A 21,988-nucleotide genomic window follows, 5' to 3' on the forward strand; every position below is an offset into this window, starting at 1 on the left:
GCCCCCAAAAACCTGAAGCCAACACTGCTTGAAGACAAGCTACACCTGACCTGACTGCTTCCCTGACTGGATCTCCCTACTTTTTGTGACTGTGGTTAAACTGAAGTGCAGTATGTGGGGGGTAAGATGGCCACTTAGACATCACCGAAAAAGAGGAAATGCAGCATCAAGAAAGAGAGGAAAAGAGGACACGGGTTTGCACAACATTTGGCATATGCTAATTGATATGTATAGATGCAAATCTGGAAAAAAAAATACAATCAAACAGTATCAAGTCCGCATACCTTAAAATTAAAAAACAACAACATAACCAAGCGTTTGATTCCATACAATAAAGGGGAAGAAAGACTCAGAAATAAGAGAGCTCACTAGGGCTTTCTTCACACGGAGCTTTTATCCTGCGATTGAGATGGCTCCTTCACGGAAGTTTGCGGGCTCTTTACATGATGCCGTGAACCTCCAGGGCATCTCCTGCACTAAATGCCCTTTGTTCTGTTTTTAAATAGATAATGAGCTACCAAATCACCCCATTGTGTTCTGCTTCAGTTTCCTCCGTGAAAAGAGTAAAAGTGGCAAGAAGGGAATGAGATCAATGAAAGATCATGGCAGACTCAAATACGGGGAGAAGGGGGGGAAGGGGGGGGGAAAGGAGGCAGGTGACATAGGGAGTCGTTGTGATCCTGTATTTAAAACAGAAGCAGAGAACCCTGTTTTAAATGCAGGATTTTAGGCTGGTGCAGAGAGGCCCAAAGTAACCAAGCACAAGAATGGAAGACTCAGATATGGGGAGAAGGAGGGGGAAAGGGGGTGGGGGAAAAGGAGGCACATGACAAAGGGAGTCGTTGTGATCCTGCATTTAAAACGGAAGCAGAGAACCCTGTTTTAAATGCAGGATTTTAGGCTGGTGCAGAGAGGCCCAAAGTAACCAAGCACAAGAATGGAAGACTCAGATATGGGGAGAAGGAGGGGGAAGGGGGTGGGGGAGAAGGAGGCATGTGAAAAAGGGAGTCGTTGTGATCGTGCATTGAAAACGGAAGCAGAAAGCCTAATTTTAAATGCAAGATTTTAGGCTGGTGTAGAGATGCCCAAGGAATATATTTTTCATTACTGAAAAATGTAAGCAAGATGAAAACAAAATTCAAGCGGCTGGGACCCCTTGAGAATTCTGCAGAGGTTACTTACACATCTTTATTGCTTGGCATACAAACTTTGCAAGGGATTCAGTTAGATAAGATTGTGTATTCATGGCGAGAATGGCCATATACCACTCTGAGTAAGGGAAAGGACTAAGGGTAAGGCTTCCCTGGGCAAGGAACAAAGGACACATGAATCCGGTTCTCTCACCTCTATAAAAATGACATACCAGGAGTAAAATAACTCTCACTATAGTGTGGGGCGGCTGTGACCCATGCCGGATCCAGGTTTTTTAAAGTCCTTGGGGAAGACACCTTCAGTGGTCCCCTTCCCCCATTGGGTCTGTCTTCTCACCACCGTGGTCACCAGCTGCTCTTGTTCCTCATTCTCTTTCCCATCATTGCTCCCGCTTGCTTGCTGGACAGGCAGAGAGCCAGGGAGCAAGCAGGCCACGGCATCTACCACTCGTCCTTCTCACCATCTCCATTGTCTGGGCCAGAGCAAAAGGCAGGTAAATAAGGCCGGTTGCAATGGTGAAGAGGAAGAGCAACCCCAGGGGGGTCTTGTCAGTGCACCCCTTGCTGCGGTATAAGCCTTTGGCAGGTGTCTGACCAGGCCTACCTTGACGCTGGGTGCTTGTGGGCTTCCTGGAGACATCTGGTTGGCCACTCTGGCTGGACTAGGTGGAGCTTGGGTCTGATCTAGTTGGGCTTATCTTATGTTCTTAATAAATGTGGTACATGTTGTACAGAATAGAGATGCTATATGGTCCCACCGCAAAGGGTTTACACTTTTCTTTACACGGAGAAGGCTAAGCGGGACCGGCCCTACCATTAGACAGAGTGAGGAGGCCACTATAGGAAACTGATTTGGAGTGTCCTGAAAGGGCAGCAAATTGTTAGATATTTAGGGTGCAATCCTATCAGGGTAGTCGTCTGCCTCCAAAGACAGCTGATTTTGGCTATCTAGCCGGGGGGCTTTGGAGCGGGGCTGGGGAGGCTGTATGGCCCACAGTAAGCTTCATAACAAAGCTTCCATGGTCTCCCCCCCTTCCTGCCCCCAGGAACATCCCCTTTTCACCCTCTTAGCACTCTGTTTCCAGGGGAGTGGGTGGGGAGCATGTTTCTGGGAGTCGAAAAATCCTATGGCCCTCTAGACACTGTGTAGTGGCCATAAGATTGCTTTCCCCATTTATTATTGTTGTAGTTTTACTGTCGGGGAAGGAGAGGGGTGCCTGCAGAATTTTCTGCTTTGGGTGCCGAAATAATTTGGCCAGCCTGATTATAAACTTTTACTTAGTGGTGGGGAATTGGGCCAACTCTAGGCTAAGATTATACCTGCTTTGCAGGAAGTAAGTCCCATTGAACATGTGAGAAGACAGGAATAGACGTGCACAGGATTGCGTGGGCTTCTTCCCTTTCATTGCTTCTGAACTTCTGAACTGTGTATTGAAACAGACTTTGGGAAATGCATCCTAAGACTACAGCACTCAGTAGACCAGTAGACCAAACGTTGTGGTGAGGGGATTTAAGAGGAGAAAGGGGGCTGCCACAGAACAGTCAGAAAATAAAACTGGTAGCCTGACATGTTCAAAGTTATCTTTTATACTGATGATAACGAACTGATTATCTGAGCGTGGCTCTTCAAACGGCACCATTCATATACAAGAGGGAATTATCAGGCTTAGAAACCTAAAGGTTTGCAGAAATACAAACAAACAAAAAACGTGCAGGGGAAAAATCTCTAAGGGGGTGGGGACACCCAAAACAGCCCAATAATGGGCATTTGTACATGAAAGTTTTATCCTTCACCTTTACTGAGGCTTCTGCTTCCAGATTCTTTGCAGGATTAAGCTTGGCTCCTTTACACATGCTTTTTTTCCAGGGGGTTTCTTTCTCTGCCTTTCTGTACATATCATTACACAACCACTGGGTGGTGCTGTGGTATAGCGAAACTGCACAATTACACCAGGCTTCTATAATGCCACTGAGAAAAATACCAGTTTCCTCATTAGGAAAAACAAACTGTGATAATGGTTGCAAAGCATGGGTGAAGCCCTGGAGGATGACAATGCCATGTAAGGGACCTGCAAAGTACTGTGAGTGAGCAATCATGAGTGCATAGTAAAAGCCTCGTGTAGAAGGGCTCATGGACTGAGCATGCTCCGTGGGTACAGGATGCTGACTGACTGTTGGGGGGAATATGACAAACCTGGGGGGCGAGGGCAATGGAATATCCTTAGGACTATAGGAAGCTGCCATATACTGAATCAGATGGAATGAGTCCATCTCGCCCAGTATTGTCGATACTGACTGGCAGTGGCTCTCCAGGGATGCAAGCAGGATCCTTGCTTAGGCCTACCTGGAGATACCGGGGACCAAACCTGAGCGACAGCCAGTGGTGGCTGGTGCTTGTTGGGCCTTGTGGGACGGAGGGCAGGGCAGATACTCAATATTCTACTGAGATTGCTGGAGGAAGGCAAGAGAAGATCACGCGTGACAGCCGGCGGTTGGCTGCCGTGCACTGCAGCAAATGTACCTAATTGTGGGGAGGTTTCTCTGGCTCAAGTGGGTGGGGGAGAGGCAGATGGTCGGCACCCCATTCACTCCAAATATAGAGCTGCCTCTGGCCACAGTCCCTCCCCATCACTGAAAAAGGCATGGCTGCCTGGAACCCTGAACAGGAGCACTCCACACTGCAACATTTTGTTGCAGGTCTGACTTTTTTACTTCTTAGTGAGCCATTGGGTAGAATATTGCTGGGCAGCCTTCCTGGGCATTCTGAGAATCCCTGTTCTCCAACCTGTGTGTCCGTCCTATCTTCAGCTGTGAAATGCTGGAGCATATGCAATCCCAGAATGGAGCTGATTGAACATCCTGTTCCAGGTGATTTCAGAACAGCCAAACATGTTGAATTGCTAATGATCGTGCCTCAACACTTTTTATATTACATCTCTGTTTGATTTCTTCACTTTGCATGTATGATGTAGGTCGTGCCCTGCGACTCTCTCTCTGCGGTTGGAGCTCCAGCCTGCTACAATGTATTTTTTTTGCAATGCTTGACTTGGAAAGTTTCATCAAGAGTTTAAACGTGGAGAGTGGCCTTCCTATCTCCTGCATTTGCAGGTCTCCAAAGAATGCAGACAAACTGAATTCCTGACTTTGCATGTCCCTTGCGAGTCTGGAAGCCAGAGCTGCTTACGATGGGCATGAAAAGTACCAATCCCCCCCGCCCCCCAATGTGGCATGAAGGTAGCAGTGTCCATCACTGGGGAATCCAATACGTTTTTGGCTCAGTGGAGTTCCACAGCGTGTATAACTTGCTTTGTTTTTATGAGCAAATTTGCGTGAATTTCTGAACAATCTGCACAAACTATGACCAAACTTGTGCAAATTATGCAAATTCGGCCATAATTTGCACAAATTCAACTGTAGTTCTCACAAATTGCACATAAATGTGCACAAATTGCAGAACCTTCCAAACGCAAAATGTGCAAAATTCCCAGGAAATCCACAAACTGGTCCAGCTTGCTGCAGGTCGAGTTGGGTGCCAAAGCAGGAAGCAACATTACGTTGGGGGGGGGGAAGCCTAGGAAAACACATGGAACTCCACCCCTCAAATGGATTTCTCTACATGAAGGATGAATCCCATTCTTGATGGGCAGGCAAAAGGGTCAAGGGGGCATCACAAAGTGCAAAGGTTTGCGCAAGTGTAATGCAACTGGGGCCAGTTTAGAAATCTGTGGTGGGACTGTGAATTTCTTTGTCTTGTCTTTTCTTAAGAAAGGTATGGGAACTCACACCTGCCCAAGAGATATAGCCTTTGTTATGGAAGCAAGACATTTTGGTGTCTGAACTTAAGCTAGGGATGTACGAAAGTCACTTACCTTTCCGTGGATTATGTTCATGGTGGGGGGGGAGGCGTTCCGTCCCTCCCCCCGGAATCCTCGATGGGGGGGAAGGCGATTGTTTCTCCCCCCCGGAATCCTCGATGGCCAGCTATGCTCTGCGGCGGCTCCATGGAGCAGCCGGCCAGGCCCAGGCCAGAGCCGTCCGCAGCCGGATTTCTGGCCACGGAGGGCTCTGGGTAAACAAAAAACAACCCCCCCCGCACGTACGCAAATGGTGGCGGCTATGGCTGCCGCCATTTGCATTCCTTATTTTTCGCTGTCTTAGTCTACGTAAATATTTACGTAGACTATTACGGCGAAAATAAAGGGGAACGCAAACAGCGTAGCGGGCGCTATTTGCGTCCCTTTTTGATTCGCTGTTTTAGCCTACGTTACGTTACTTATATACTTATATACTACTTAGTATACTTATATACTACGAAATACTTACGTAGCCTATCACGGCTAATATATATAATACGGCTATTATATATTAGCCTATCACGGCTAATATATAATAAAAGCAGATATGCTAAGACGGCAGCCATTTGTGGTCGCAGCAGCCCGGCAATAGCCGGTTGGGAGACCAGCCGGAGCTGCTGCCGGAGCCACCGCCACATCCGCCCCAGGTAAACTCCATCCTGGGGGGATTCTGCAGGGGGGTGGCAGGCCATTTCGCCACGGATTCTGGGGGGGCAGATTCTAAAGAATTCTAAAGAATCCGGCCTCACTGGAGTCCGTGGCAGAATTCTCTGACATCCCTAAATTTATTTAACATTATTTTTTAGCCTGCCTTTAAGGGTGGAAACGTCTCAAGGTGGTGTACAAGGTAAAAACTACACAAAGTGGACACAACTAAAAATCAATTAAGTACATCATGTCACGATCCTTTGTCCTCCCCCTTCGCCATCAACACACTCCAGGATACCAGGCTTCAGGCTCACTTCTTTAGTAGTTAATGACTAGCTTCTTTACAAATGCAAATTCTAGGAAACTCTCAGACTGCAAGGAAAACAGCTAATCCACACATTTATGAATATCAATACAGGAGCCAAAGTGGACGTTAGAGAAGTTGCCAGCAATCTCAGCAAGAACTTCTTGGCCAGACTAGCTTCACAGGGATGCCCCTCCCTTAGGATGGCTCCCTCCTATGTTGGCTTTCACGCGTAGCCAACCTGGCGGAGCGTCTGAGCCCTGCCTATAACTTTCCCCACTTCACTCTGCAAAGGACCCTGGCATCCCTCAAGTCATGCCCCTCGCTCTCCTCCTCCCCCCAAACCTGGGTTCTTATGGTGGAGGAAAGGGGGGGTATTCAGGCCAGGCCATCTGTGTGTCAAGGTCTTGGGAAGACAGCCTTGCCATATCTGAGCTCACTAGGAAAGGTGCCTTCCCCCTGTTCTGGCTGTTCCCATTCTGAATATGAGCTGCTAGACATCTCCACATGCTCACATTCATTCCTGACATATAATCCATAGAAGTCAATAGAAGATCAATAAAAATTAATAGAAGCAGAAACTGAAGGCTACTGTGGGACAATGATGTGGCTAAAATGGAGTGCGAGGGGAGAGGAGTGAGAAGGGAAGGCTGTAGGTTCCATTAATGGCCCCCTACCTTTCCTCACATAATTTGAATTTGTATAATGAAGGTGAAGAGTGGCTCTATGCTTTTACCAAGCAATGTTTGGCAGTAGCAGCTGCTCAGGCAACATTGTACTGACACCTCGTGATGTCATTATCTCTGGGTGGCCATGGGCACTATTCAGCGGCAACGTTCTGCAAATTCAAATAGTGCTTGCAGAGCTCTGCTGAATCTATCTGTTGCACAAGCAGTTGTCCATTACTTTTGTGCAACTGGTTGTGCAACTGGTTGAACAACAGGTGCAAAGGAGTTGCGAAACTGGTCATGCAACAGATTGCACAACACGTGCAAACGAGGTGCGCAACTTGTTTCACAACAGGTGCAGAGGAGTCGCGCAGTTGGTCATGCAACGGAATGCGCAACAGGTGCAGACCAGTTGCGCAACCAGTTGCACAGCACATTGCACAAGCTTAATGCAAAACTGCTTGTGCAACTACACTTGCACAAATGTAACTGTAGTTGGAGTCTTCCCTTGCACATAGTTCAGAGCCTAGTTTCCGCTAGCACAACATCATTTGCGCTAATGGGACAACACAGCTGGATACTGCCCTGAGAACCATCCGAAGGAAGGGCTGGGCCTTGAAGTCGTCCATCAACAGCACCTGGAGAGCAGATTGAGCAAGTCACTCAAGTCACTTGGTCACAGTCTTCCCCACTATGCTGAGATGTTCTGTATTTCTATTTAAATTAAAATAATTTTTTCTGCATTTGCATCTATATATATGAAGTAGCACATGCAAATGTTATGCAAATTGGTGTCCTCTTTTGTCCTTTTGGGGGGGGGGCATGGGCAATGCATGTCCTCTTTTTTGGCAATTCACAAGGGGCCAGCCTACCTTGTGTAGGGTGCTGGAAAGTGAGAGAAGACCTTGTGCACCAGCCTTCCTCAACTTGGTGCCCCCCAGATGTTTTGGACCACAACTCCCAGCTGATCCGTGCTAATCAAAAAGTGCTGGTGCTTCGACCCTGTGTGTGCCAGTTCCAGTACACCACTGACAGAGAGAGAAGAGCAAATGCCAAGGCCATTGCTAGGCACTCAAAAGATTTGGGGCCCAGGTCCATAGGACACAAATCTCCATAAAATCTGCATGTGCTAATGTATATCTATAAATGCAATGTAAGAAACACTTATTAGGGTTCATTTAAACTTCACAGGAGGCAAAGCCAGCCAATTAATTTCTCATACAAATCATTTCAAATAAAATAATTCTTCAATTAATTTGCACCCTGCCGCAGATCATCCCAAACCAATGGAAAAAGTTTTAATTTTTTTTTCTAAGCTTAGTTGTAGGGGACAATTTTTTGGGTGGGGAGGGTGTTGCAGCATGTGGGAAGGGGAGAATGAACCCTTCCCTCCCCAGATGCAATCCCCCTGGAATGTATCAATTTTTTTTTTGTAATTTAAAAAAATGTCAATAATTTAAAATAATTTAAATTATTTAAGCGGAGAAACCCCCCACCACCACCTTCCATTGGCACCAATGGACACCCAGTGCTCTGTGGAACAGATTGGGAGCCCTAGGAAATATATTTGAAGCTGGGGTCCCGAGGGTGCAGGGCCAGCAATGCCAGAACGCCAAAGTCAGAACAAGTTGCAGACTACAAATCATAATCCTAAGCCCAGGACATAGATCATCAGGGAGGATTTTGCATTCTGAGATGTACCTCTTACTGCTTTGGCTCTTTGCCCACGACTGACAGTGAGAATGTTTTCCCTCACAAGCCGAAATTGTCTTGTAAAAAGGTCAGGGGCTGTAGAGAAGATGGGTTGAAATGACAAGGTTATGCAGGGCTGCTGTAATGACAACACATTCCTGCACAGAGAACACCTCTGTTTTGTGTCGGCACTGCTGAGCCTACGTGCCTCTCTGGTGGAGCACACACAGAGGGTAGGTGTGTGTGTGTGTTTTCCCCACTAGAGTAGGTGGTGCAGCTTTTCCTTAAGGTATGATCAATTGGTAGGTGAGGGATGCCTCCTCTCTGATCCCCTTAAGCATATGCTAACATCAGAAGACAACAGAAGAAGCCCATGTGGCTTCACAAAAAGCTCAGAGATGACCTGAAAACAAAAAAGGACACATACAGGAAATGGAAGGAAGGCCAAGCTACAAAGGAAGAGTACAGGCAAGTAGCCCAGAATTGCAGGGATGGCATCAGGAAGGCTAAAGCTGAGAATGAACAGAGGTTAGCAAGGGATGCGAAAAGCAACAAAAAGGTTTTCTTCAGATACATGCATGGTAAAAGACAGAAGAAAGAAATGCTGGTTCAGCTATTAAATAAGGATGGCAAAATGATAACAGATGACAAGGGAAAGGCAGAAGTGCTCAATTCCTACTTTGGCTCAGTCTTCTCCCAAAAGGGGGTCTATGACCCCCCTGGCAAAAGTGAAGTACGGGCTGAAGGGGCAGGATTGCAGCTTGAGATCAACAGGCATATGGTCTAGGAACACCCAATTACTTTGAATGAGTTCAAATCTCCAGGGCCAGATGAACTGCACCCTACAGTAATAAAGGAACTGGCAGAAGAACTCTGAGAACCACTGTCTATTATCTTTAAGAAGTCATGGAGGACGGGTGAAGTGCCAGAAGATTGGAGAAGGGCTAATGTTGTCCCTATCTTCAAAAAGGGCAAAAAGGAGGAACCTGGGAACTACAGACCAGTCAGTCTGACATCTGGGAAAATTCTGGAGCAGATTATAAAGCAATCCATCTGGAAGCACCTTGACAACAATGCAGTGATTACTCGAAGCCAACATGGATATGTCAAGAACAAATCCTGCCAGATGAATCTGATCTCATTTTTGGATCAGGTAACCTCCCTCGTAGACTGTGGGAATGCTGCGGACATAATCGACCTCGACTTCAGCAAAGCTTTCGACAAAGCGCCCCATGATATCCTGATGAGCAAACTAGCTCAAAGTGGGCTAGACAAAACAGCTATCAGGTGGATCCACAGTTGGCTACAGAATCGGACTCAAAGAGTACTTATCAATGGGATCTCCTCAAACTGGGGAGAGGTAACGAGTGGGGTACTGCAGGGCTCCATCCTGGGCCCAGTGCTCCTCAACATTTTTATCAATGACTTGGAGGAGGAGGTGCAGAGAATGCTTATCAAATTTGCAGATGACACAAAATTGGGCAGAATAGTTTGGAAGACAGAAACAAAATTCAAACTGATCTTGATAGGCTGGAGTGCTAGGTAGAAAATAACAGAATGACATTTAATAGGGATAAATGCCAAGTTCTGCACCTAGGAAAAAGAAACCAAATGCACAGTTACAAGATGGGGGATATTTGGCTCAAAATTACTACAACCGAGAAGGATCTTGGAATTGTTGTCGATCACAAGCTGAATATGAGCCAACAATGTGATGTGGCTGCAAAAAAGGCAAATGCTATTTTGGGCTGCATCAGTAGAAGCATAGCTTCCAAATCACGGGAAATACTAGTTGTCCTCTACTCAGCACTGGTTAGGCCTCATCTGGAGTACCGTGGCCAGTTCTGGGCACCACACTTTAAGAAGGATGCAGGCAAGCTGGAGAGGGTTCAGAGGAGGGCAACAAAGATGGTCAGGGGACTGGAAACAAAGCCCTATGAAGAGAGACTGAAAGAACTGGGCATATTTAACCTTGAGAAGAGAAGACTGAGGGGAGAGATAATCGCGCTCTTCAAGTACTTGAAAGGCTGTCACAGAGTGGAAGGCCAGGATCTCTTCTCCATCATCCCAGAGTGCAGGACACGGAAGAATGGGCTCAAGTTACAGGAAGCCAGATTCTGGCTGAACATCAGGAAAAACTTCCTGACTGTTAGAGCAGTGCAACAATGGAACCAATTTCCTAGGGAGGTGGTGGGCTCTCCCACACTGGAGGCATTCAAGCTGGGCAGCCATCTGTCAGGGATGCTTTGACTTGATTCCTGCATTGAGCAGGGGGTTGGACTCGATGGTCTTATAGGCCCCTTCCAACCCTACTATTCTATGATTCTATGATCAATTTAAAGCAGGGGTACAGAACCTTAGGCCCAGGAGCCAAATCTGGCTTGCTGAAATTTCCCAGAAGGCCATACCTCCTTCCGCTGACCGCACCCCCTTTCCCATGACCACCAGTTGTTTGGTGGCTTCTTGGCTTTTGTGCAGTTTCCCCCCCATTCTAAAAGGTTAAAATGCCTCTCCTAAGGCTTGGTTACTGACAATAAGGGCTTTATGGTAAAATATGCTGGTACTTTTTAATTTTTGAACTATTATTATTTATTACATTTATATCCCCCCTTTCTTCCATCATGGAACTCAAGGTGGTGACATGTGGTTCCCAGGTGGTCTCCCCTCCAAGCCCTGACCAGACCCAAACCTGCTTAGCTTCAGCAAGGTGGCTGCCTCATGTGCCTTCAGACTACGCCCTGGGACCATGTTATCCTGCCCATTTTGCCTTCAGCCCTGCCCACTACTGGAATGCTGCCTCCAAGAGCTTCCCCAAAATGGAATTAGGCCTTCGACTGAGAGACGTTCAACACCCCTGACTCAAAGCGTGCAACTGTACGTTGTCTAGTTTTTCACTTTGAAAGTTCGTACGCCATATACTGGTTCCTTTGGTTGGAGCTTTTTATTTTCATTTTATTCTTATTTATTTCATTAATACCCTGCCTTTCCTCTGAGGAGCCCAAGGTGGCATGTATGGTTCCCTCCCATATTATCCTCACAACGACCCTGTGAGGTGGGTTAGGACAAGAGAAGGTGACTGGCCAAAGGACAGGTAGTGAGCTTCGTGGCTGAGTGGGGATTTGAACCCAAGTCTCCCCAGTCCTATTGACAGGACAGGCCCTGTCATTAGGCAGAGTGAGCTGGCTGCCTCAGGCAACTGGTTTTAAGTGTCCTGAAAGGGAAGCCAGTTCTTATTTATTGACAGCACAATCCTACTGAAGTCTGCTCAGAAGTAAGTCTCATTGAGTTCAACAGGGCTTACTCCCAGATAAGCAAGTGCAGGGTTGCAGTCTTAACATATTATTATTGTAGTTTTACTGCCAAGGAGAAGGAGAGGCACTTCTGAGGTTTTTTACCTCAGTTGCCGAAATAGGCTCTGTGCACCATGACACGGGGGGTGGAAGGAGTAAGGGTGCTGCTTGCTGCTCTGCCATGGCTTCGTGTTGGCTTACGACGCCTGGCTTGTTCAAATCGTGGCTGATTCCTGGCTGGTTTGCGCTGCTGTCTGCCCTGAAACAGAAGCGCACAGCCAGAGCAGTCCCCAAATGAAACCGCTCTGAAGGCTGGCAAAATGGATGGGAGTGAAACAAACCATAAATAGGGGAAACCGAGCCATGGACTGTTTGCTCGTCTGCAAGACAGTTCATGGCTGAAGCGACAAACCATGGTTAACATAAACCGTGGCTTAGCATTAAGTGCGAACACAACCACTGTGCACACTTATCTGGGAGTCAGCCCTACTAAAGACGGTGGGGCTTACTTTCCAGGTGAACAAGGATAGGATTGCTCTGCACATCAGAGAAAGGATTTTACAGAACATGATGTCTTTCTTATTTTTTGACACTGGTTCCTCCAGTCATGGCAAGAAGGATTGTGTTTGTCATATGCAGGATTAATGGCCGCCTGTCAGGTACTTGGATCCCGCCTGAAGGCAGATCAGTCTTTACATTATCTCAATGCTTTTAAGGCGAGTTAAGTATGAGGTTTGTGTATTAATCATAAGAGCAATTTTGACAATCGATTCATTCACTCAGTACTTTACGCTTTAGGTTTAAGCCTCCTATACCTGATAAAAATTTGGGGTGGGTTATGTGTGTACCTTAAACCGCTTTCTTTAACTCAGGAGAGGTGAATGTCATTTAAACAAAACATATGAAACATTGTTTTTCCACCGAATGACAGCTGGACAAGATGGTCTACACACTTGCCTTAGCAAAGCCACAGGTGTGGCCAAGCAAGATAATGTCTTTTGCTTTCTTGGTATTTTTCTTTTCATTAGTGACGGTATTACTGTTTGTGATCAAATTTGTCTTGCAGGCGTTTCCTAGCACCAGAAAGGTTAATATTTGCCTGGAGGAACTTGGAAAATAAAAGTAGATCTCCTTACAAGATTACCCCCTCCCAAACTGCCTCCTCTTTACAACTCTTTTGGTGATTTTATTCTGCTATGCTTTCGAGTTAATGCAGTTGGTGGATATAGCTTTATAACAAACTTTAAAACGTGGGTGGAGAATTACAGGCCTGGGGTCCCAATTCAACCCTCCGTGGTTCCCCAGATGGCCACGCCTACTTCCCCTGTTCCCCCAACCACTGGTCGTTTGCTGGTTTCTCTGCTTTTTGTGCAGTGTTTTTCCCCCATTCGAAAAGGTTAAAATGCCTCTCCTAAGGCTTCGTTACTGGCAGTAACAACTTTAAGCTAAAATATACTGTTTTTCTGGCTCCACCCCTTTTGCCTTTGCCCCGCCCACTACTGGAATATGGCCCCCAAGACCATCTCCAAAATGGAATTCATCCCTTCGGCTGAAGGAGTTTCCTCATCCCTGCTTTACAATAATACCTCAAAACATATAGAAATAATTGTGTTTTGATTGGGAATATATATCTAATTGATGACATATGTCCTGCAGGAGGTATGCCTGGCTACCTCCCTATTTTTAAATGGGCCTTAAAGACTGGATTATTTCAGACTGCTTTTGATCACTGCTGCTGTACATTCTGTATTTTACATTTTATGATTTAAACTGTCACTGATTATTTTTTTATTAGTAGAAGGTACTAGTAGTGTTGGAACTGGAACTGGAATTTTAATGCTGCAGTTTTAGTTATTGTGTATATGTGTATCAAATTGTTACATGTTTTCATTTTGTTAACCACCTGGACTTTACACATTTATTTATTTATTTATTTATTTATTTATTTATGTTTCTTCTAATTTTTCAAAAGAAATGTCAAAAACACATTAATCTTGATTCAAAATCCCTCCCCCAGATCGTACAGTTTCGGGATTCTTCTTATCCCCTCCTTTATTTTCTATTTCTATTCCAGGGTAATATATTAATTCATCCTGTTTCATTCCTTTATTATCTTCTTCTTTTCACCTTTATTTGGCTCAGAGTATGAGTCCCTGGCACAACCTCCATCTGCTCAGTCTTGCAGAAGTCTCACGCTACAGCACTAGGTGAGAGTCCTTCAACAATCCAGTCAGCTCCTCCAGGAGTGGAAGAGCTGACCACACTACAGGTCTTGTCAGCCTACATAAGACTTCAGATAGCTTTAGCCCCTTGCTGAGACAACATCCTCCTATTGTTGTAGTAGAAGAGAGTTCCAGCCAGCCAGACCCACTTGGAGCTATCCAAAGTCCTACTTTCTTCCTGCCTTGACTTTACTACCAGCTTCCCCTGTGAGCCTCAAGCAACCACAGAATGGGACAGCACCCCCATGCCAACAACAGCCAATTATGTAGAATGTTTAATTTGGGCACAAGGCACTGTTAACCACGGCACCCACCATGCTGATAATAATGAAAAAGGAAGGAGGTGTGTGTACCACGCATTCAGTTTCAGCTACCCCAAATCATACACCCATGTGTCCAAAGGAGCAAACTCTATAAGATACTTAAGAATCACCCCAAAAGAGAACAAATTACGATTTTATTGGGGTTGAGCTTAATTCTGGGTTTCAGTCAAAACCATAATTCCAAACAGTAACCTGAGGCCTAAAACTAACAGGTGAAACTGAAACATCTCCCCATCCAAACGGCATACTCAGAGACAGTAGGCAAGCTGTCCTGGTGGACCATTCAGTCTGTCTGACCCAGCTAGGCTTTCCCAAGACCCCTGTTCCTGCATAGGGACCCAGGCCTTACCAACCCTAACCTGGGGTTTAAACTGAACACTTACGTGAAAGTGAAACATATCCCCATCCACACAGTATATTCAGAGACAGTAGACAAGCTGTCCTAGTGTATCACGCAGTCTGTGTGCCCAAGCTAAGCTTTCCCATGTTCCTGCAGAGGAACTCAGCCTTTACCAACCCTAATGCTGAATAGAATCATAGCACCACCTAAATTGGAGCCACCTGCTTCCACTGTAATGGGCAACTTCAAGGCCTTTGACGCTCTCCCTTCTGACTGTTCATTAAACTGGCCTTGGACTGGCAGCTCTTTAAATAGACAACATCTCCCAACAGAGACTGTCCTCTGTTAAGTAGGGTATTTGGGCACCCTACCACATAGCCTCTTTTGTGCTCTTTATTGGCAATGCATTTCCTTTTGGGGGTTCACAGTGTGTAAATGGGAAAACTCTACAAAAATGAAGAATAGAAAAGGCCCTGTCTGTAGGCTTACTAGCCAAAAGTAAAACATACAGGAAAGGGGAGGAAAGTCAAATTAGTGGCCTTCATTTCTCCCTCCTCCCCATCATAGGAATGGCAGCTGCACCTCTGGAAAAGGTGCAGATTGTTCCTACAGGTGAAGATGGCGGCTAAGGTGAATTAGGAACCAGGCCTGGCCTGTGATCTCATTTTCCTTCTGAGGGAGAAGTGCAGCCTTTAGGCCACACATGGATGTGGGTGTCTGTTTTGAAGCACCACCAAAGATAGCCCAGGGGTCTCCAAGCTTTTTGGGTTGGTGGGCACATTTGGAACTTTGAGTCTTGTGGGCACCCTCACAAAATGGCTGCCACAGGGGGTTGCTCATTCATAAAATAGCCGCCATGTTGGGCATCAGCAGTCACAAAATACTCATTTCCCAAAAGGCACACTGGTGAGACTAAAAAAAAAAGTAACTTGCCCAAGAACCTATTTACAAGACAAAACCATTCTTTTGAACTGAAATAAAGATGGCGCTGAAGGGCAGCACTTTGCTTTGCAGCATACCAGCCTCCCAGTTAAATAATAATAATTAAACAAAATCTAAAGAAATAAAATTAAAATCACAAGGGGCCCTGGAGGGCAGCAAGAGAAGTATCTGCATGCACATTGGGGCCCATAGGCATCATACTGTAGACCCCAGGAATAGCCAGTTTATCGTATCTCAAGGCGTAATGGCCCCTGTCCTGATGGGTTTACAGTCCTGGATTAGACAGACAAGATGGAGAAGGAGGTCAAGGAGAGGACAAATGTGAATTGGCATTGAGAAGGATGGGACAACCAAGGTAGCAATGAAGGGGCGTGCCTGCATCTCATCGATCCATTGTGGAACGCATCTGTGCATGAAGAGAGATTAGCTTTCAGGGCCCCTATGTCTGAGTATGTTTGAGATTCTTATCACCACGAATCCTTCCAGCAAGGTTTCTTGGAAAGCCCTCCTGCTAAGGGCATCAGGCTAATTTAGGGAGTGCAGGGCAGGCTGCGTAGCACACTGATCTCAGAAGCTAAGCAGGGTCAGCCGTGGTTAGTCCTTGGATGGGAGACCGCCTGGGAATCTGGCTTCCTGCACTGAGCAGGGGGGTTGGACTCGATGGTCTTGTAGGCCCTTCCAACCGTACTGATCTATGATCTCCCAGAATTTGCTGCCTGAGGCAATTGCCTCACTCTGCCTAATGGTGGGGCCGACCCAGAGAGAGAGAGACAGAGAGAGAGAGACAGAGAGAGGCCTTGGCAGCAAAACTAGAGATTATGATCAACTGGAGATTATTCACAAATTACGGCCAGCTGCAATGGGTGAGGCAATTGCCATGTTCTGGAGTGTCAGTGGCCAATGAGGAAGTTTGAGTAAGCTAGGCAGTCAAACAAAAGCATTTGCTGGTTTTGCTTTCCCCTTTGTCTTAACCATGCATTCTGAAACAGACACCAAATTCAGATATAACCTTCCAGGACAATATCGCGTAATTCATAGCTTGCCTTGCTTGCATGAGTTAGACAGTTTTGGGGGTGCTTCCTCCTTCTCCCCTTGCTGGTTAAATTACACAGATTAGACCCTGTTCTGTCAGGACTTACTTGGTCCTATTCTTCTTCCCAGGTCCTCTGACTCTCATCCTTTCATATTTATTCATCAGATTTGCACCCCACCTTCCCTTCAAAGAGTTTAGGGCAGCACACAAGGTTTTCCCTTTCCCATTTTACCCTCACAACATGTCCAGCTCTAATCTAATCATTATACTTTGAAGAGACAAAGGAGACAGAGGCTAAGAGGTAAGTGGGCTGCAGGAAGCCCAGGAGGCTGCCCTTTATCCTTCCGATTGGCTGTGAGCTCATCAGGTGCTTCTGAGAGCTCCAACTGAATTGGAGGGGTGTGGCCTGAGTACTCCCAGCAGCTGACTGGGCAGGAAGCTTCAGTCTGTTTCCCGCCTCCCAGCTGAGCAGAGCAGAGCAGAGCAAGCTGCTCCAGCTGGTCCAGGGACTACAGAAGCAGGCAAGCTCCCAGAGAGCGAGCGACCAGAGTGAGTGAACAGGGGGAGCAAACAGGAGTTGGCCAGGGGAGTTGCAGTGGTTGAAGAGACAAAGGAGACAGAGGCTAAGAGGTAAGTGGGCTGCAGGAAGCCCAGGGGGCTGCCCTTTATCCTTCCGATTGGCTGTGAGCTCATCAGGTGCTTCTGAGAGCTCCAACTGAATTGGAGGGGTGTGGCCTGAGTACTCCCAGCAGCTGACTGGGCAGGAAGCTTCAGTCTGTTTCCCGCCTCCCAGCTGAGCAGAGCAGAGCAGAGCAAGCTGCTCCAGCTGGTCCAGGGACTACAGAAGCAGGCAAGCTCCCAGAGAGCGAGCGAACAGAGCGAGCGGACAGGGGGAGCAAACAGGAGTTGGCCAGGGGAGTTCGGCAGGGGAGGTCAAGGGGGAGGCCCCTAACATTTTTTTTTTTCATTTTTCATTTTATTTTATTTTTTCACTAACTTTTTTCCATTTATTTGTCTTGTAACACACACTTTCACACCAGTGGGACTCTGCTTTTAACCTCTACTGAGTAGAGGAGCAGGCACAGGCTAGTCTAGAACAATCACAAAGCCAGACACAAAAAGGGAAAAGAGGCAATGGAAGGACAGGCCTCTCCAGTGGTGGTGACCTGCAAGGTGTGTGCAATGTTTGTTTTCTTGCCTGAGAACAACATGGCCTACACCTGCAACAAGTGCAAGTTGATCACGCTGCTGGAAGAAAAAGTAAGTGGACTGGAGCGGCGACTGTCGACCCCCCGGGGAATAAGAGAACACGAAGAGTTCTTGGACAGAATGGGGGAACTACAGCAGCAAAGGGAAGACCAGAAGCTTGAAGAGCAACAGCAAGATGAGGCAGTGGGAAATGCTGAGGTGAAGAAAAATGGAGTAGAGGATACTCCTTGGAAAAGGGTGACAGTTAGGAGAAGAAGAACTAGACGCCACTCTGCACCAGTGGAAGCAGTGGAGCTGTGGAACTGATTCCAGGTACTTGCGGAGGAGACTGGAGGACAGCCTGCAGAGGAAGAATCACAGGGGAACCTGCATGAGAGTGAGCAAGAGGCTGAAGGTCAGTCAAACAGAGGCGATGAAACCCAGGCCTACAAGAAGAAGAAGAGAAGAGTGGTAGTAGTGGGAGACTCCTTGCTGCGTGGGATCGAGACCCAAGTATGTCGCGAAGACCCGTGGACTCGCCAGGTATGTTGTCTCCCGGGAGGACAGATTAGAGACGTGACTGAAAGGTTGTCTGCACTCATAAAGCCCACTGACAGGTATCCCTTTCTTCTCATCCATGTGGGAACAAATGATACCGCCAAGCGGAGCTACGAAGAGATCACGTCAGGCTTTGAAGCTTTGGGAAGGAAACTCAAGAACTTTGGGGCCCAGATAGTTTTCTCATCCATCCTTCCAGTAGTTAGAAGAGGGATAGAAAGGGAACGAAAAATACTCCGGGTGAATGACTGGCTACGAAGGTGGTGCCGACGAGAGAGATTTGGATTCTGGGACCACGGGCTATACTTCCTGGAAGATGGGCTGTTGGCTGGGGATGGGTTGTACCTCACAAAGGCTGGGAAGAACGTGTTTGGCCACAGCATGAAGAACTTCATCAGGAGGGCTTTAAACTGAATCCTACGGGGAAGGGAGATGTAATGTTGGGGGTAACAATGGAAGTAGGCGCATGCACTGCAACGGAGAGAACAGCTCTGATAGCGCCCAATAATAGTCTTCAGACACATGTAGGAAGAAAGCCAGACTATGAAGCACATGGTCTTCGATGTCTATATACTAATGCCCAGAGTATGGGAAACAAACAGAACGAACTTGAACTCTTAATACAAGAGGGAAATTATGACCTGATAGGTATAACTGAGACTTGGTGGGATGACTCTCATGACTGGAATACAGCAATTGAAGGATATAACTTGTTCAAAAAGAGCAGGAGGAACAGAAAGGAAGGTGGGGTTGCACTGTATGTGAAAAATATGTATCTCTGCACAGAAATACAGGAGGATGAGCTTGGTAGCCCCATCGAGAGCATCTGGGTTGAAATAAATGGAGCAAAGAATAAAAGGAACCTGGTGGTCGGAGTCTACTACCGGCCACCCAATCAAGGAGAAGACAAGGATGAAACTTTTGAAAAGCAAATAGCCAATGTTTTAAGGAAGCATGATGTAGTAGTAATGGGGGACTTCAATTTCCCCGATATTTGTTGGGAGACAAATTCTGCAAAACATGGCCCCTCCAGGAAATTCCTGACTTGTGTGGCAGATAACTTCCTCCTACAGAAAGTAGAGGAAGGAACTAGAGGATCGGCTATCCTTGACTTGATCCTAACCAACAGAGATGACTTAGTGGATAAAGTAGCAGTTACAGGAACTCTGGGGGAAAGCGACCATGTTGTACTTGAGTTCTTGGTTCTAAGGGAAGCAAAAGGTGAGTGTAGTCAAACGCATACCCTGGATTTTGGGAAAGCTGATTTTAATAAACTCAGAACAATGATCAGTAAGGTCCCATGGCAAGCGACGCTAACGAGAAAAGGAGTCCAAGATGGGTGGGAGCTCTTAAAAAAGGAAATTCTCAAGGCACAATCACAAACAATTCCAACAAGAAGAAAAGGTGGAAGACAACAGAAGAAGCCAATGTGGCTTCACAAAAAGCTCAGAGATGACCTGAAAACAAAAAAGGACACATATAGGAAGTGGAAAGAAGGCCAAGTAACAAAGGAAGAGTACAGGCAGATAGCACAGAATTGCAGGGATGGCGTCAGGAAGGCTAAAGCTGAGAATGAGCTGAGGTTAGCGAGGGATGCTAAAAACATCAAAAAGGCTTTCTTCAGCTATGTGCATAGTAAAAGGCAGAGGAAAGAAATGGTGGTTCAGCTATTAAATAAGGATGGCAAAACGATAACAGACGACAAAGAAAAGGCAGAGGTGCTCAATTCCTCCTTTGGCTCAGTCTTCTCCCAAAAGAGGGTCTATGACCCCCCTGGCAAAGGTGAAGTACAGGCTGAAGGGGCAGGATTGCAGCTTGAGATCGATAGGCATATGGTCAAGGAACACCTAATTACTTTGAATGAGTTCAAATCTCCAGGGCCAGATGAACTGCACCCTACAGTAATAAAGGAACTGGCAGAAGAACTCTCAGAACCGCTGTCTATTCTCTTTGAGAAATCATGGAGGATGGGGGAAGTGCCAGATGACTGGAGGAGGGCTAATGTTGTCCCTATCTTCAAAAAGGGTAAAAAGGAGGAACCTGGGAACTACAGACCAGTCAGTCTGACATCAATCCCTGGGAAAATTCTGGAGCAGATGATAAAGCAATCCATCTGGAAGCACCTTGACAACAATGCCTTGATTACTCGAAGCCAACATGGATTTGTCAAAAACAAGTCCTGCCAGACAAATCTGATCTCATTTTTTGATCAAGTAACCTCCCTTGTAGACCATGGGAATGCTGTAGACATCACATACCTCGACTTCAGCAAAGCTTTCGACAAAGTGCCCCATGATATCCTGATGAGCAAACTAGCTCAAAGTGGGCTAGATGAAACAACGATCCGGTGGATCCGCAGTTGGCTACAGAATCGGACTCAAAGAGGGCTTATCAATGGGACCTTCTCAAGCTGGGGAGAGGTAACGAGTGGGGTACCGCAGGGCTCAGTCCTGGGCCCAGTGCTCTTCAACATTTTTATGAATGACTTGGAGGAGGAGGTGCAGGGAATGCTGATCAAATTTGCAGATGACACAAAATTGGGCGGGATAGCTAATACTTTGGAAGACAGAAACAAAATTCAAAGTGATCTGGATAGACTGGAGCGCTGGGCAGAAAACAACAGAATGACATTTAATAGGGATAAATGCCAAGTTCTGCACCTAGGAAAAAGAAACCAAATGCACAGTTACAAGATGGGGGATACGTGGCTCAACAACACTACAAGAGAGAAGGATCTTGGAATTGTTGTCGATCACAAGCTGAATATGAGCCAACAATGTGATGTGGCTGCAAAAAAGGCAAATGCTCTTTTGGGCTGCATTAATAGAAGCATAGCTTCCAAATCCCGGGAAGTGCTAGTTCCCCTCTACTCAGCACTGGTTAGGCCTCATCTGGAGTACTGTGTCCAGTTCTGGGCACCACACTTGAAGAAGGATGCAGACAAACTGGAGAGGGTTCAGAGGAGGGCAACAAAGATGATCAGGGGACTGGAAACAAAGCCCTATGAAGAGAGACTGAAAGAACTGGGCATGTTTAGCCTTGAGAAGAGAAGACTGAGGGGAGAGATGATAGCACTCTTCAAGTACTTGAAAGGTTGTCCCAGAGAAGAAGGCCAGGATCTCTTCTTGATCATCCCAGAGTGCAGGACACGGAATAACGGGCTCAAGTTACAGGAAGCCAGATTCCGGCTGAACATCAGGAAAAACTTCCTGACTGTAAGAGCAATACGACAATGGAACCAATTACCTGGGGAGGTGGGGGGCTCTCCCACACTGGAGGCCTTCAAGACAAGGCTGGACAGCCATTTGTCTGGGATGCTCTGACTTGGATTCCTGCATTGAGCAGGGGGTTGGACTCGATGGCCTTGTAGGCCCCTTCCAACCCTACTATTCTATGATTCTATTCTATACCACAGTAGCTTTGATGTGGCTCTTCGTTGATTTATTTTACAAGACAGAAAACTGAAGCTCGCAAATAACCCTTACCAATGGGATGCTTTGCACCTCAGAGCAACCTAGGACATGTTCTATTTAATTTAATCCTGATGATTGGATTTCTTGGCGGTCTACGTGTGGAAACATTCCTTCCTCCAGTAGCCACTACTTTGGGATCCTAGTTTTAAAAATTAAGAAGCCTGGGCTTAATTGTATACCCTTGGGGAGGAGGGAGACCACACAAGCCATTAAATATCTTAGTTGTACTTAGCAAGCTCTGCCATTAAGGGAAACTTTGGAAGATTGCCCAACCACTAAGCAAGATTACTACCCGCTCTGTT

This window comes from Heloderma suspectum, chromosome 12 (assembly GCF_057233095.1).
Source record: "Heloderma suspectum isolate Gila_16-S chromosome 12, 16-S_ref, whole genome shotgun sequence".
Lineage (NCBI taxonomy): Eukaryota > Metazoa > Chordata > Lepidosauria > Squamata > Helodermatidae > Heloderma > Heloderma suspectum.